The following is a 15078-nucleotide window of genomic DNA, read 5'->3' as shown; positions in this document are numbered from 1 at the left end:
TAGATCGCCCCGACGTCTTCTCTTTCTCGTCTTCGCCTCCCCACTCCCGCTCTGAGCCGCCTCCGGCTCCTCTCTCCTGCTCCTCTGCTCTCTCCAGCTCCGGCGCAGGAAGAGCGGCGCTCGAGCGACCGCGGCGGATGGACGCGGGGGCAGTCAGGGAGCCGACGCGGATGGACACGGATGGTCTGCGGCGGCTGGACGCGGGGGCCGACGCGGCGGCCGACGACAGCGTCGTCTGGATGCGGCGGCGGCTGGGCGTCTCTCCCTGGCTCCCCAATCCCGTCTCTCCTCCTCCGCCCCTCTCTCCCCGCCCCAGCCCCATGTGAGGCCGGAGAGGGCAATCCCAGGCCGGAGTCGCGGGAGCTTGCCGCCGATGTGCAGCTCGTCCGCCTGTGGGGGGCCCGCCGGAAGCTTCCTCCTCGACAGATGCTGGTGCAGAGCAGAGCGACGAGCCGCCGGAGCAGATGAGCTTTTGCTTCCTCTCTCTGTCTCCCCTAGATTTCCTTGCTGGTACTTTGTTGTGTTTTTGTGCTGTTGCTTTGTGGGCTACTTCTGCTACTCGTGCTGCTATATGTGCGTGTTTCTGGTTGTAAATGTGGTTAGTGCCGTTGTGTACTGCTAGATCTACTACTGCCAAGCCTGGCTGCTGCCTTTGCTGCTGCTCGTTGCTTCCTTAATCGATGTGAGGCAAAATCGTATACGACTCCAAAATGGATTGAGCGCATGCAGCAGATGACAAGTGTGATTTTATTGTACTTTGCCTTCTGCACTTATGAACTGAAGTTTCTGTTTCTACAAACAATTATTCGGCATGTTTTGTTTCGATTCTAGATGATCATATCATAATCCAACCTAAATGGGTATTATACAGGAGCAATTTTGTTACTCTGAATCACTCTGAATATTTTGATCTGCTGGTATTATTATATAGGACCTGATTGGGTATTGCTCTGTGTAGGGATGCATCATGAGAAGGTGGAGCTGGCGTCGTCGTAGGCATAGTTGTACGCTGCCTCCCAGGTTGAGCATGGCTGCTCACTGGCAACCAGGATTCGACGGCGGTGAAGATCTAGGTAATTTTTCTAAATTTTTATGGTACTGCGCATTCAGGAAAGAATAGGATGTGAGGAAGCTAGATTGTCTTTCTTTGTTTGTGTCGGTGGTCCATGGATCTGTGAAGATGTGAGGAACTTAGAAAAAGCCCTAGGTAATTTTTCTAAAATTAATGATACCTGAATTCCTTGTATAACCATAAACTTGGCATACATTCATTTGTCCGTTGTCTTTCTTTGTATGTGTCGGTGGTCCATGGATCTGTTTTGCCGCGAAATATAGTCTCATTATTACTTCACATATTTTTTTAGAGAGATTGATAATTCCTCATGATCATACCTTTTTGGGAGAGCAAATTCTTAATCCTAGCTAAGCCAAGCATTCCAATTGTTCATAAATGAATACTGTGTAATTGCAATGCGTGATATAAAATTTATTACGTACCTTGCAGGAATAAAGCACTCCCCTAGCTCTCGTCTGATCCCTTTCACCAATGTTTACTTTCAGTACCTTGGAAGAATAAAGCACCAGGATGTGCCCGGCGTTGGCGGCAAAGAACATGGAGGTTGTGGTCTGCGGTTGCAGTTCAGCCTGCTCAGCAAGGCAGCAATGGATCCTTCTTCGCCTAGAAATGGCCAATTCTGTATGTAACGTGTTAATTTCTTTTGCTCGATACTTTAATAACCCTAATTCTTGGTACTGTATTCTTTTCCCTTGTATGCTACTTTTTGACCATTATTTTCCGACTTGACATATTTTTCACTTCTAGAGCAATACATTGCCACCACCTTTATATGCTATAATATGTGTGAGTAGATGTGGTCTTTTAAGTTGTTGAATCTCTCCATTATAACATGATATCTTCTTTTCTTTACAGGTCAAGACATCATTTCCAAATACAGAGTATTCTGTCCATCCAAATTGGTGCATCTAGCCAAACAATTCTTGATGTTGCTTTGAGCTAACCGCATGGTTCGTGAGATGGTTCTTCATTTCGGCTTCTCTTCATTTGTGGCTTGTACTGGCTGCTTCTTTCAGAGCTTATGTGTGAGTTTCCCTCTTTTCAAATTCCCCTCTGAACCGACTAATGGTGTTATATCTTTTGGAGGAAGTATGAACAGAGGTCTAAGATCATCGTTTCTGAACCACCAATATGTGCCAAACGCCCCCAAAGCATTTAGAATGACCAGGACACTGGAGTCCTCTCCCCGGAGACGTCGGGATCTGAGGAGGAAGACTCGCACGCATCTGCGTGCTGCGTGCCTGCTGCGGGGGACGCGGCATGGATGGTTGGGCCGCCGGAGGGCGCGGCGGTGCTCACCGAGGGAGGTGGGGCGCCGCCCTCTCCAGGATCCGCCGGGGCGACGGCGCCGGACCTAGGTTCGCTGGAGGTCTTCCCGCCCCTGCCTGTTCGGGAGGAGGGCGCGGTTTTCTCGGCGGAGCGGTGTGGGGGCGCCGGCAGGGACGCCGCGGCTCCCACCTCGTGCAAGATCGGGGAGATCTTCATCTCTTGGCGGCCGGAGACGGGCGGCTCGCCGGACCTGGCGGCGGCGGCGGGGGCGCAGACGCGGGGGCTAGGGTTTCCCTCGCGAGGCGCTGCGTTGCCTGGGCCTGGGGCCTCGTTGCTAGCGGGCCGGGGCCCAACTCTTCCTGGGCCTGGTGAACTGGACCCAGGCCTTCCGCGTGGGGCGGCGACAGACAGTCAGCCCGTTTTGTCTTCTGGTGGCACCGATGGGCGACACGTACCCCAGGGGCAAAAGGGTGCGGCCACGATGCTTGGGGGCCGTTCGGGCGGGGACTTGGACGTTTCTACCCCTGGCGCTCAGGTTCTTAAGTGGTGGTGGCGTCCGGTCGGAACCCTAAACCACTCTCTAGGGTTCCCAGCCGCCACTCGAGATCTACAGCAGCGAGGCCTCGCAGTCCGTCCTTTCTCTCGCCCTTCTTCCCCGAACCCGCGCGTGCGCCGCCGCATGGAGCGCAGGGGCAAGCGCCGTTTTGAGGAGCTCGGCGATGGGAGCGAGGGTTGGCGCCGCGAACAAGATCTGCGCCAGAAGCTGGATAGGGAGCAGGAGGAGCACCGGAGGCAGCAGAAGGAGAGGGACCGAGAGTTCCAGCGAAGGGAGGAAGACCTCCGCGCTAGGGATTGGCGCGGCAGGGAACCTCGACGCCCACCGGCTCCGCCTCAGCGAGGGCGCGATGCGGGCCGGGGGGAAGATCGGTTCGAGCGCGGGGCGCGTCAAGGTTCTGCATCGAGAGGATCTGAGGCTGGCGGTGGGGATGCGAAGCACATCACGTGCTACAACTGCGGGAAGCAGGGCCACGTTCAAGCGGAGTGCACAGACGAGCCCTTCTGCATCAAGTGCAACAAGCCTGGGCATCTTTCTCGCGATGTGTGCCGCGCTGAACAGGGCCTCGGAGCCTTTCCGGGCGGGCTTCGGGAGCCCTGGGAGGGGCTTTGTGTGCCTGGAGGTTCCTGAAGAGGAGTTGCTTCCCCCGGCTCCCAATGCGGCAAGGGTGTCGCTGGCCCAGGGAACTCTTTCGGCAGAACAACTGGAGGACGAGCTGAAGGATTTGGTGGATGAGGAATGGCGTTGGAACGTTCAGGAGCTCAGCAACGGGGAGTTTGCCACTTGCTTCCCTTCCAAGGATAGTCTCCGCATGGCGATCCGCGGCGGTGGGCTCAATCTGCCGAACTGCAACATCCGCGCGGTGGTCACCGCTGCTGTTGGGGACCCGTCTGCTTCGGAAAGGCTCGACGAGGTGTGGGTGAAGCTCTTCGATGTCCCGCCTCCGTACAGACAGCCGGTGCGTATTCTGTTGGCAGCTAGGGAGCTGGGGCGCCCTCTCGGTGTCGACGACCAATCTCTGGAGCTTGACTCCACCCCAGTTCGCCTGCTTGTCGGTTGCAGGAGCCCTGCCCAGCTCCCTTCCCACCTGACGCTGTTTGTCAATTCCCAAGGCTTCAAGGTTCGTGTGCTGGTCGAAGGGGCTACTGGTGCGGGTCCTTCCGCTCCACCGCCCCCTCCAAACCCGGCCTTTGACGACAAGGAGGAAGAAGGGGATGAATCAGAGGGCGAAGGTTGGGACGGCCGGCGCGGCAAGCACATCTCGAAGGACAAAGGGACATCTGCGCCTCGCCCTGGGGCCGGCGGGGTGCCCAAACACAAATCGGTGGCACTCGGCCCCGAGGCAACGCTGCAGAGCAAAGCAACTCCTGTGATTCCCGCCTCGGCTCTGAGTCAGTATGGATCAAACCCGATGGGGAAAGGGGATATCTTCCCCATCCTGAAGAACATGCTTACCCCGGTGGAGGGTTCGGCCTCGTCGCTTGAGTTGGCTGCGGACACGGAAGGGGACCAGCCGCCTGTGTCTCCTTCCCCTCTGACGATCTCAGCCACCCCTGACGACCCCGCGACTCCCAGCGTGGACGACCGCACTGAAGGAAAGGCTTGGCACTTAACCCAGGAAGAGCGGGCGGAGGTGGGCCTAAGCCCCACCTGGGAATCGGACCCGAACCTGATGAGGGAGAAGGAGCGTCGCAGCAAGAGCAACAAGGACCGCCCCTCCCTGGCTTTTGGGGCGGCAGGCAAGGAGGTGGCGATGCAGCTGGTCTTTGCGGACGGGGAGCAGCAGGGGAATGCAGGCTTGAAGGGATCCTCGTCCATGGAGGGCTCTGTCATTGGCGAGCTGGCGGCGCAGGTGGCAAGGGCGCCACGCACCAAGTCCAAGTCGGTGGGCCCGTCGCGTAGGAGCAGGCGTGAGGCCTCCGCCTCGACGGAACCGATGTTGCAGAAGGCCATCGCCCGCGCACAGAAGAAAACGCCAGGTAATTCCGCTTCTCCCACTCCCAAATCCCTCTCTCGCTTTGCGGTTTTCCCAAAAGTTTCTGATGATCATCTTCTGGGCGTGGCAAAGGATAGTTGCATCTTGTTCCCTTCAGCGGCTGGCAACCCGGCCCCATTGCTATCAATCATTCGGGCCAAGGAGCTGGCCCAAGCAGAACTTGCGCTTGCCCGGGACAGGCTTGCTGCGGAGCAAGAGGCAGCGACTCCCGCAGAGGGTGCGGAGGAGACACAAACTCCGGCAGAGGCAACAGGGGTTGCTTCCCTAGCGGGTGCGGGTGCACCTGAGAGCTCTGGGGGCAGAAAGAAGAAAGGGGCTCTCGCTGTGAGGAAAAAGACGGTTTGCAAGAAGACTGCTGTGGTCGGAACGCGTGTACTAACCCGCCAAGCACGGGGTCGCAAGTGTGGTCCCCAATGAGAGCCCTCTTCTGGAACATCAGGGGTTTCGGGCGGCGGGGGCGCCGAACCCTTCTCAAAGACTACCTCCGTCTTCACAAGATCGACCTGGTTTGCCTTCAAGAAACCATCAAGCAGGATTTCACTGACCAGGAACTTAGAAGCCTTGAGGTGGGGGAGAAATTTTTTTGGTGCTGGCTGCCGGCAAGCGGACACTCGGGTGGGATGCTCCTGGGACTCAGAGATAGTGTTTTTGACGTAGGGAGAGTTTCTCTGGGTCAATTCTTCATCAGTGCATCTATCTTGTGCAGAGCGGACAACTTCAAGTTTGAGATCATAGGTGTGTACGGGCCAGCAGATCATGCGTTTACCCAAGAGTTCCTCCAGGAAATTTCAGATAAGGTGGCAGCGTCGGATCTCCCTATTCTCATGGGTGGGGACTTCAATCTGTTGCGGGATGCAGCAGATAAAAACAATGACAGAATTAACTGGGCTAGAATGGAAGCGTTTAATGATAGCATTGCTACCTGGGGTCTACGGGAGATCCCGCGCACAGGGGCGCGTTACACTTGGACGAACAAGCGCCTTAACCCGGTTAGGTGTGTGTTGGATAGGGTCCTCATCGCACCTGAGTTAGACACTCACTTCCCGCTGTGCTCCTTGATGGCCGAAACCAGCTTGGGTTCTGACCATACTCCACTAATCCTTGACTCGGGCCAAGATATTCATTGCACCAGTAATAGATTCTTCTTTGAATCGGGATGGTTTGAACTACCGCAGTTCGCTGATATGTTTGCTGCCATTTGGGGTGACCTGGCTGCCATTGTTCGAGGAAGGGATGTCCTCGACTGGTGGAGCTTCATGAGTAGTGGCGTGAGGAAAAAACTCAAGGGCTGGAATGCTAACCGTAAAGCCGAGGCTAACGCCGCCAAGGCGGCGCTCCTTCAACAGATCAAAAGCCTGGATGAAAAAGCTGATTCAGTGGGGCTGGATGGTGAGGAATGGGCATTCCGCTATCACCTAGAAGACCAGATCCTTGCCATTTTTAGAGTAGAAGAAGAGTACTGGAGACAGAGGGGGAGAGTTAGATGGATGCTCCAGGGGGACTCCAACACGGCTTATTTTCATGCGGTTGCCAACGGAAGGCGTAGGAAATGCTGTATTCTGAGGCTTATGACGGATCATGGCCCGATTACGGACAAGAGACAGATCCAGGAACACATATACGATTTCTACCGCTGGCTCCTGGGTTCTAGTGACACAAGGGTGTGCTCCCTGGACCCAGGGGCCTGGGTGCCGGCGGCTAGAGTTTCCCCTCAGGAGAATGAGCATCTTCTGCGTACTCTCACTCAGTCTGAACTGGACGGCCTGGTTCAGGATATGAAATCTGACACGGCACCAGGTCCAGATGGCCTCCCCGTCCAGTTCTTCAAGAAATTTTGGCCCCTGCTCAGGATGGGAGTCCTGCACATCGTTAATGACTTCCTCTTGGGAAGGATCGACATTTCCAGACTCAACTTCGGGATCCTGTCTCTTATTCCTAAGGTCCAGGGTGCTGACCGCATCACTCAGTTTCGTCCCATTGCGCTCATCAACGTGATCTTCAAGATGGTCTCAAAAGCTATGGCCTGCAAGTTGGATCCAATTGCTAACAGGATAATTAGCCCGAACCAATCAGCGTTCATCAAAGGCAGGTTCATTTTGGATGGGGTTTTGGCTCTCCATGAGGTGGTGCACGAGGTTAAAGCCAGAAGGGAGGCTTGTGTCCTGCTGAAGCTTGATTTTGAGAAGGCCTACGACAGGGTGAACTGGGAGTTCCTCAGAGAGGTCCTTAGGTGTAAAGGTTTTGATTCTGGGGCTGTGCATCGGATCATGCAGCTGGTTTCTGGGGGACAGACTGCTATCTCCATCAATGGCGAAATCGGCCCCTTCTTCAGGAATAAGAGGGGAGTTCGTCAAGGGGACCCGCTCTCTCCCCTTCTCTTCAACTTCATGGCGGAAGCTCTTTCGATCATTTTGACTAAGGCCAACTCTGCCGGCCAAATAGCGGGAGTGGTGCCCCACTTGATTCCGGGGGGAATTACCCATCTTCAGTACGCGGACGACACCATTATCATGATCCAGGATGATGAACAGCATTTGATTAATCTCAAGTTCATCCTCATGTGCTTCGAGGACATGTCAGGCCTTAAAATCAATTATCACAAATCCGAGGTGATCGTCATGGGGAGATCACCGGATCATCAACAACGGGTTGCTGACCAGTTAAACTGCAAGTTGGGGGAGTTCCCATTCATCTACCTTGGACTCCCTATTTCGGATAGAGCGTTGACCATGGAGCAGTTGGTTGTTCCTAGTCGAAAGCTGGCTGCGAAGGTGGAACCCCGGTGGGGCAAGTTCATGTCGGCGGGAGGTCGGCTCATCTTGTCTAACGCTTGCCTCGCCAACCTCCCTACCTATGCGATGGGTCCGTTTTTGCTTCAAGACGGCATTCATGCCAAATTCGATTCCCATAGAGCCCGCTTCTACCGGGAGGGAGTGGGCCCTAAGCGGAAGTTCCACTCGGTTAACCGGCCTGCCGTTTTGCGGACCTAAGGCAAGTGGGGGCCTGGGGATTGTAAACTCCAGGACCGATGAACATCGCACTTATGATGAAATGGGTCCGGAAATTATATCGGGAGGGCAATCAATTGTGGAGGCAGACTGATCAATGCTAAATACAACAATTCAGATGATATCTTCTCGGCATCTGGCCGCAGGGCTCTCAGTTCTGGCGCAGCATTCACAAAATTAAGCATTTGTTCAAGTTAGGCGCCCAACACTCCATTAGGGATGGTCGCCGCACCAAGTTTTGGATGGATCGGTGGGTGGGGGATACCCCGCTGAAGGACAGATTTCCAGGTTTATTCAATGTTGCTACTTCGCAGATGGACTCCGTGGCTCAGGTGTGCGGATCCAATGTTCCGTTAAGCTTCCGAAGACAGCTTGGATCAGGGTCAGGCCACGGCACTTGAAGAACTACAACTGCTGATCGACTCAACGGTGCTGTCTGATGGTCAGGACAAGGTGTCCTGGCGCCTGGAGAACAATGGGATGTTCTCTGTCAAATCCTTGTATGCTCGACTGTCGCAAGGGGCGACAGTGGCGCATTTTAAGGACGTCTGGGCAGCTAAAGTGCCCCTTAAAATCCGTATCTTTGCGTGGCAACTAGTCCTCGATCGTCTTCCGTCAAGTGCTAACATCCTGGCGAGACACGGCCCGGGCAACGGCAATTGTGCTCTCTGTGGGGAAAGAGAGACGGCGGACCACATTTTTTTCTCCTGCCCGTTTGCCATGTTCGCTTGGAGCGTCCTCAGACTCATCCTCCAGTGCAGTTGGTGCCCTGCATCCTTCCCGCAATTCTTCGCTATTCTCACCAATTTCGCGGGTCGGGCTCGTAGAACGATTTGGTGCCTTTTCCTGGCACAATCTTGGGCGCTTTGGCTTATCAGAAACAAACTTACTATGGAGTCCAAGCTTATTCGACACCCTGCTGACATAATCTTTAAAACCATGTTTTGCTTGCAGCAGTGGCTCATCCTGGCGAAGCCCAAGGACCGTCCCTGGCTTAGGTGGCTGATCTCCGAGCTCAGACGGCTCCATGCTACTCATCTTCCGCACGACGACTGATTCTCCATCTACCTGCTTCCGCCCAGGGCGCGGATGGCGTAGTTGTTCCCTCTTTCTGGTTTCTCGGTCTGTTAGGGGAGGCCGACCCCGAGTCTTGTGTTTATGTTTTCCTTGGCTAAGCTGTACGCCGCAGCATGTATTGATCTTATGTGAACCTGTGGGGCTTTATTAATTTAAAGTCGGGCACCTAGTGCCTTTTATTTAAAAAAAAGATATAACACCATTCTGGAATGCAATTTTTATATAAAATGGTATTGTTGCTGCACGACACTCAAGAGGGTTCAGTAGCTGAATCTTGTCAAAATTGTACATAATTTCCTTTATGGTGCTATTGGCCATTCGGTTCACATTGGCCTATTTGAATCACTTGCACAGTTATTCTTTTCTACTCTTGTTCTGTTCTCCCGTTAGCTAGATTCAAGCTATGCTACATGATCATCATTTACTCAGATTTTTTTTTCTAGAAATAGATGTTTTTTATAGGTTAGCATGGTTGGTGTCATGGTAAGCCGCATCCACATTTATAAATAAGAATTGCTGGCAGGTACAATGGTCCGCTAGGCAGCAATGACAGTCATGTGCCAGCTACTTATGCAACATTAGTTGGATATTTCGTAGCCGCTAGGCTACTTACGCAACATTACCAGGCCAAACTAAATCACCAATTGTTGCTTGATTTGAAACCATCTATTTTCTCCATGTTTTCAGGCGCCAATAAGTAGAGGATGCTGAAGGCGCTGATGGCTTACATAGCGGGCTACCCCATTATGTCCGATGTCGTTTACAAGAAGCTCAAGCTCAGACTGAAGGTACCTTGGGCTCTGCTTCAATAATACTCTGTTCTCTGAATGGGACTAGGACATGCTAAAGAAGCGAAGTTAAATGGTAACACCTACGACCGGTTATGTGCAGTGTGTGTGTCCATGCCCAGCTTCTAGACTCTCACATTGCTTTCGAACTTCTACCCTGGATATTTATCTCCTTTCATCCAACTGATTCCGATCATAGCCAGCTACTACAAAAACTAATTCTTGTTGTTGATAAAGCCACTAAAAATATTAGTAAACGTGGCTATGCTGATTAGCTAATTATGTACACAAATAGTATCTCTTCTCTAACATGATCACATAAAAATGGTTAATTGTTTAGTTTGCAGTAAGAAATCTCCTTGTGGCAATTACTGTCTGATGCAGGGTCTCCCGAAGGCGGAAATCAAAGCATGTGCAATGTATTTCATTGTCACAATAATTGGTTCATTTTCTATTATAAAAACATAAGGGGTTGTTTGGAAGAAAAGGCAGGAGGAGAATAATATCACTAATTTTGTACGACTTCCATAATACCCAGTAAAAACACTTAATTTGTTTCTTTGTATGTGTTTATGACGAATACAATAAAAAGGGCCTCATTATTTTATTTAGCTCATGTTACCGAGCTTCTTATTTTGGGTACTCAAATTATTGTTTCTTTGTATGGGAGTATGCATTTAATTTACCTACTGATTTTAAAAGGTTGCTTTCAACCATGCACTTCTATGCTATTGTGAAATTGAGTAGGACTTAAACTGTAACTTTAGTTTTCATTCACTGTCGGTGCAATCTTATTGAACTCGCTGGTTATAGTTTACTACAGGAAATCCAATACCCCTTCTAAAATTCATGCCACACTGTTGCAATGAGTTGGCGGTGGTTAATATATGAGCTCAATAGCACTATGGGCCTCAAGAATATCACACTTGAGGTTGCTAATATACCTGATTCAAATATCAGAAACCAGTCATTTGGATAGCAGAGAGCAGAATGAAAAATTGGCTTGCATTCCAGGTTCCAAGGTGCATTTCTTTCCTTCATTTTCCTTTTGGGAAATTAGGAATGACTCACTCTGATTCACTTTGGTCATGTTGTAGGCTCGCCGGTTTTTTTTTGCTGATAAAGAGTTGCCCTCATGTACCTGATCATCTAGGTACTTCTATCTATTGTCTGTTAAGTTGTATGTTATCTGGAATACCACCTCTTGAAGCCACCATCCTATCATGTACCCTTATCTTTGTTTTTCATGCTTTACTTGCCTTTGCATTTTGGGTAGGATTTGGCTCGAGATAGCAATTGCCTAAAAGATAAGTTAGCTTTGAGTTATTTATTCTGGGTTCTATGCACTGTAGGTAAATATACATATGCCTAATGAGTTCTCCGCGGTCTGCCAGTCTGCAACACATAACTCATACATACTTATTGTGGTGACCCTGCATACCACTGCATGTTGTAGTATGCCAGTCGTTGATATAACATTCACGAAGTACCATTCCGCAAATATTACATCCCTCAGAGTAGTACAACAGAACATAGCAGGTCCATAACTCATTCATTTATTATTACAAATATCACACACATGTCGTTCGGAGCTCCTCTTGGGTCCTAAGAGGAATACTCCTGGGTTCGAGGCGAAACCATCTTAGCTTACAATACCAGTGTCTCATTAAGTTATACATTTATTTCTTCGAGCAGCTAAATACTAAGAGTTCGGGCTGCTCGGCTACTACTACTACTCGAGATGCTCAGTCTTGATCTCCTCCGGAAGCCTCCCCGGTTCCGTAGACGATGAGGTAGTCTACGCCCTCAATACCTCCTGAGAGGTCTGGTTCCTCATAGCCGATGATCTCGGCTCCTTCATTGTTGTCGTAGTCCTCCTCCAGACGATTCGGACAATCTAAGCATGGGATTTAAGAGTGGTATGAGTACGAGCGTACTCAACAAGTTCATTATAGATAAGAGGTGTTTCATGCACTAGCTACAATATTAGACCAGAAAGTCTAATACCAATGCAAGTTTTGGTAAACATTTCTTCAAGAGATTGCTTTTATTTCAAAGAGCTATGTCCGTCAGCCTTCACCGGTTTACTAGAACTTCATGGAGCTCCTTTCCGGCCGCGTTCACAGTTCCTTATCCCGGAACAGGGAGTGACAGGTCACGGTTCTTTACACTCTGCAGAGGTGTGTTGCTTTACCCATAAGAGATCTTAACCTTGGTGCCAACCGGGCAGCTTTCCCGTCCACACTTCCTTCGGTGTGAGGCCCGGTATAAGGTCTAGCCAATCATGTTCCTCCGCTACCTCGCACACCCACCCTTTGTTGCATACCCCGACCCCGGGTCCTCGTCGGTCCTCTTATACCAATTAAGGATGGACCCCGACCACGACAACGGTTTGGGACTCGTTAACCAAACTCCTTCGCCGGTAGTCGCAACCCATCATAGACCACTTACCGTGGGGAATTAGAATGGGATCCCCACCCCACCGCTTGCCCAACCTCGGGTCAAGTGTCTACGGTAAGCGCATCCGTTGATGTACGAGAGGTGGAAACACTTTTGACTACTCCGTCCCACTCCGGATCTTATGGTTAACACGGGTATTACGGCACAAGAATCATCGGCGACATTTGTTGTTTAATCCTAGATGGATGTTAACCCTTGCAATGGAACCTCCACCATATCAACACAATCCATGGTTCCATTGCCCACCACATAGTCATATTCATAGTTATGAAAGTAGTGGTTTTGGTTTTTATGCAATAGTGATAACCATAATACTTTGCAAGTAATTTGATAGAAATACTCAAATGACATGAGCAAGTGATGAACTTGCTCGAACACCGCAAAGTTTTGCGGTTGGATGGTGTGGACTGACCCTTGTCCTCTCGGTTCTGAAAAATAGCATCATTGTCCGATAAGGGCAATGGTTAAAGAAGCAATTTTGCATGATTCCATTTTTAGGGTTTGTTCCCCCTTCCGATGTCGTTATTATTTCATGTAAGAGGTTAATACTAAGAATAATTTGGGGATACTTGATTTAAAGTAAAATACAACCTTGAAATGTTGTCAAGGTGTTTTTAAAGTCCAAATACATTAATGGACTTATTTTTATTATTGAAAATTATATGTGTGATTTAAATGATTATTTAAATCATCAAATGAAGACTTATTCTTAGTTGTCTTCAAAAATTCTCTTTGATATTTTATTTAGATAGAGAATTTTATGCTGATTAATTTTCATATTTTTACTTATTTTTTTAGAGTTTTTCTTATTTTATAAAATTCTTGGAAATTCTCATTTAAATGGGTGTTTTGGAAATGTCCAAAATACCCCTCGGGCCCACCTGTCAGGCGGCCGAGCTGGTTAGGTTGGACCAGCCCAGTGGGCTCGGTCCAACCGACCCAGTCGCTTCGTCGTCCTCCCTCACTCTCGAACCCTAATCCCCTACTCGCTCTGGCGACGCACGCGTCGCTGGCCCCTTTGCCGAATTGTTCCGGCCGACTCCGGCCATCGCTGCCGGCAAGATGCGGCGCATCTGATCCGCCGTTCGACGGCGCTTCAGGTCCACCGCGCTGATCTGTGTTTCGCCGCTTCCTCGACGCGTCCCCGTCGCCTCTGCTCGCTCGCTCGTGGTGTGCTCTGCGGCGAGTTCGTCGCTCGCCGACGCTCCCGGTGCCGAGGCCGTGTGCCTCGCCGTGCTCGCGCTGGAGCCTCCGTGCTTCGGCGACCGCCCGGCTTGGCCATGGCTTGGCGCCGCCGTGGCCGAGGCCGTGCCGCCGTACCGCCATGGTGACGCCGTAGTGCTCCGCTCCAGGTATTTGCGCCGCCATCCTTTTCCTTCTTCCTTCTCTACTGCTAGTTCATCCTCCTCTCCTGTTCTCTTCTCCCTTGCGTCTGGCTCGACCACTGGCCTCATTCCCCATGTGGAGATGTTGGCCGTGCCGATGCTGCTTCTGCGTGACTTGCTAGCTTGTGCGCCTGCTTGCTATCGTTGTGTGATTGTGCTTTCTGCCTGTGCATCCGCCATGGTTCTAGCTTGCTTTGTCTTTGTCTTGTTCTTGCTCAATTGCTTACTTGTTGCAACTCATGAACTATTGCTTATGAGCATGCTTGTGGTGCTCTGTGTAATTTTAGTGACTCCTGCTGATTCTCTGTATAATATTCCTTTCCTGTATATGCCAGGGATTGCCCTTGGCTTGATCATTCTGTGATGATCCTTGCCTTTGGCAAGTGCCAGTGCTCCAGATTTGCTATTATATGTGCTCTAATTCCTGGACATGCTCAATTGAGCCTAAGCATGTTGCATTAACAACTCCATCACTTGATGGAGTGCTTCGGATACAATTATAAAGCTCTATTCACTTATACTCGTGATGCAATTGTTCAATTATATGGTTAATTTAATTATACGGGCCGTGTGATGATACTATGCTTGGCTATAGTGATCCGTAGCAAAAGTAAGTGATGCTTTGATGATCAATTGATCATTACTTGCTTGTGAGCAAGTGTGTGCTCCTCTCTGTGACTCACCGGTGTTCACCGAGTCTGTGTTTGTGCTTCATACAAGCTTAACCTGGTGTGTTCTGTTGTTGGCTTAAGCAACTGCTGTTGCTTGCAGTGATCCATTGGATCACTGCAAAGCCCTGGTGCTTTGATTTGTTTGTTTAGTTCACTTATCTGTATTTGCCTGAATTATACTGAAGTGGATAAGTGATGTGAGCTGCTTTGCGGTTGTGATCATCCAATTAATTGTGACAGGGCTAGATGGATGCCAACACTCGGTTGTGTACCCTAGCCCTCTACTTGAATCCAAATGGATAATGATGTGTGGGTTCTTGTGCTTGGCTGTAGGTTGAGGTAGCCACAGCGTGCTACTGTGATCTTGTCAAGGGTAGCTCCCTTCTTATGTGGCTTGCTCTAGTTGGTAATTGCTTGCTTGGATTTGAACAACCGCTCATCGGCTTGATCCAATACTTGGACTTCCGGTGGCTTTTGATGTTGAGAAATTATATAGACAAAGATTTGTCTATAGTCCGATGGCCTAGCTAGTTGTAGGTGCTTAGTGTGTGGGTTAGGCTAACTATGAATTCATTCTTGGCTGGATTCCTTTAGTTATGCACCGATTTGCATAATCGATGTTCCCATAGGATGATTACCTAGTGGTCTTACCCATATTTGCTTGCACCAACTGGCTTTGTAGCCAGATGATGACACAAACAGGGTATTCAACCCTTCTGTGCTCCTGTGATGCATTGTATGCTTATTTATGAGCAAAACTTGGTTTTGCTCAGGTTGATTTGGTTTATACCTC

Source organism: Lolium rigidum, chromosome 6 (assembly GCF_022539505.1).
Source record: "Lolium rigidum isolate FL_2022 chromosome 6, APGP_CSIRO_Lrig_0.1, whole genome shotgun sequence".
NCBI classification, from domain to species: Eukaryota; Viridiplantae; Streptophyta; class Magnoliopsida; order Poales; family Poaceae; genus Lolium; species Lolium rigidum.
Note: the sequence above shows the minus strand (reverse complement) of the source record.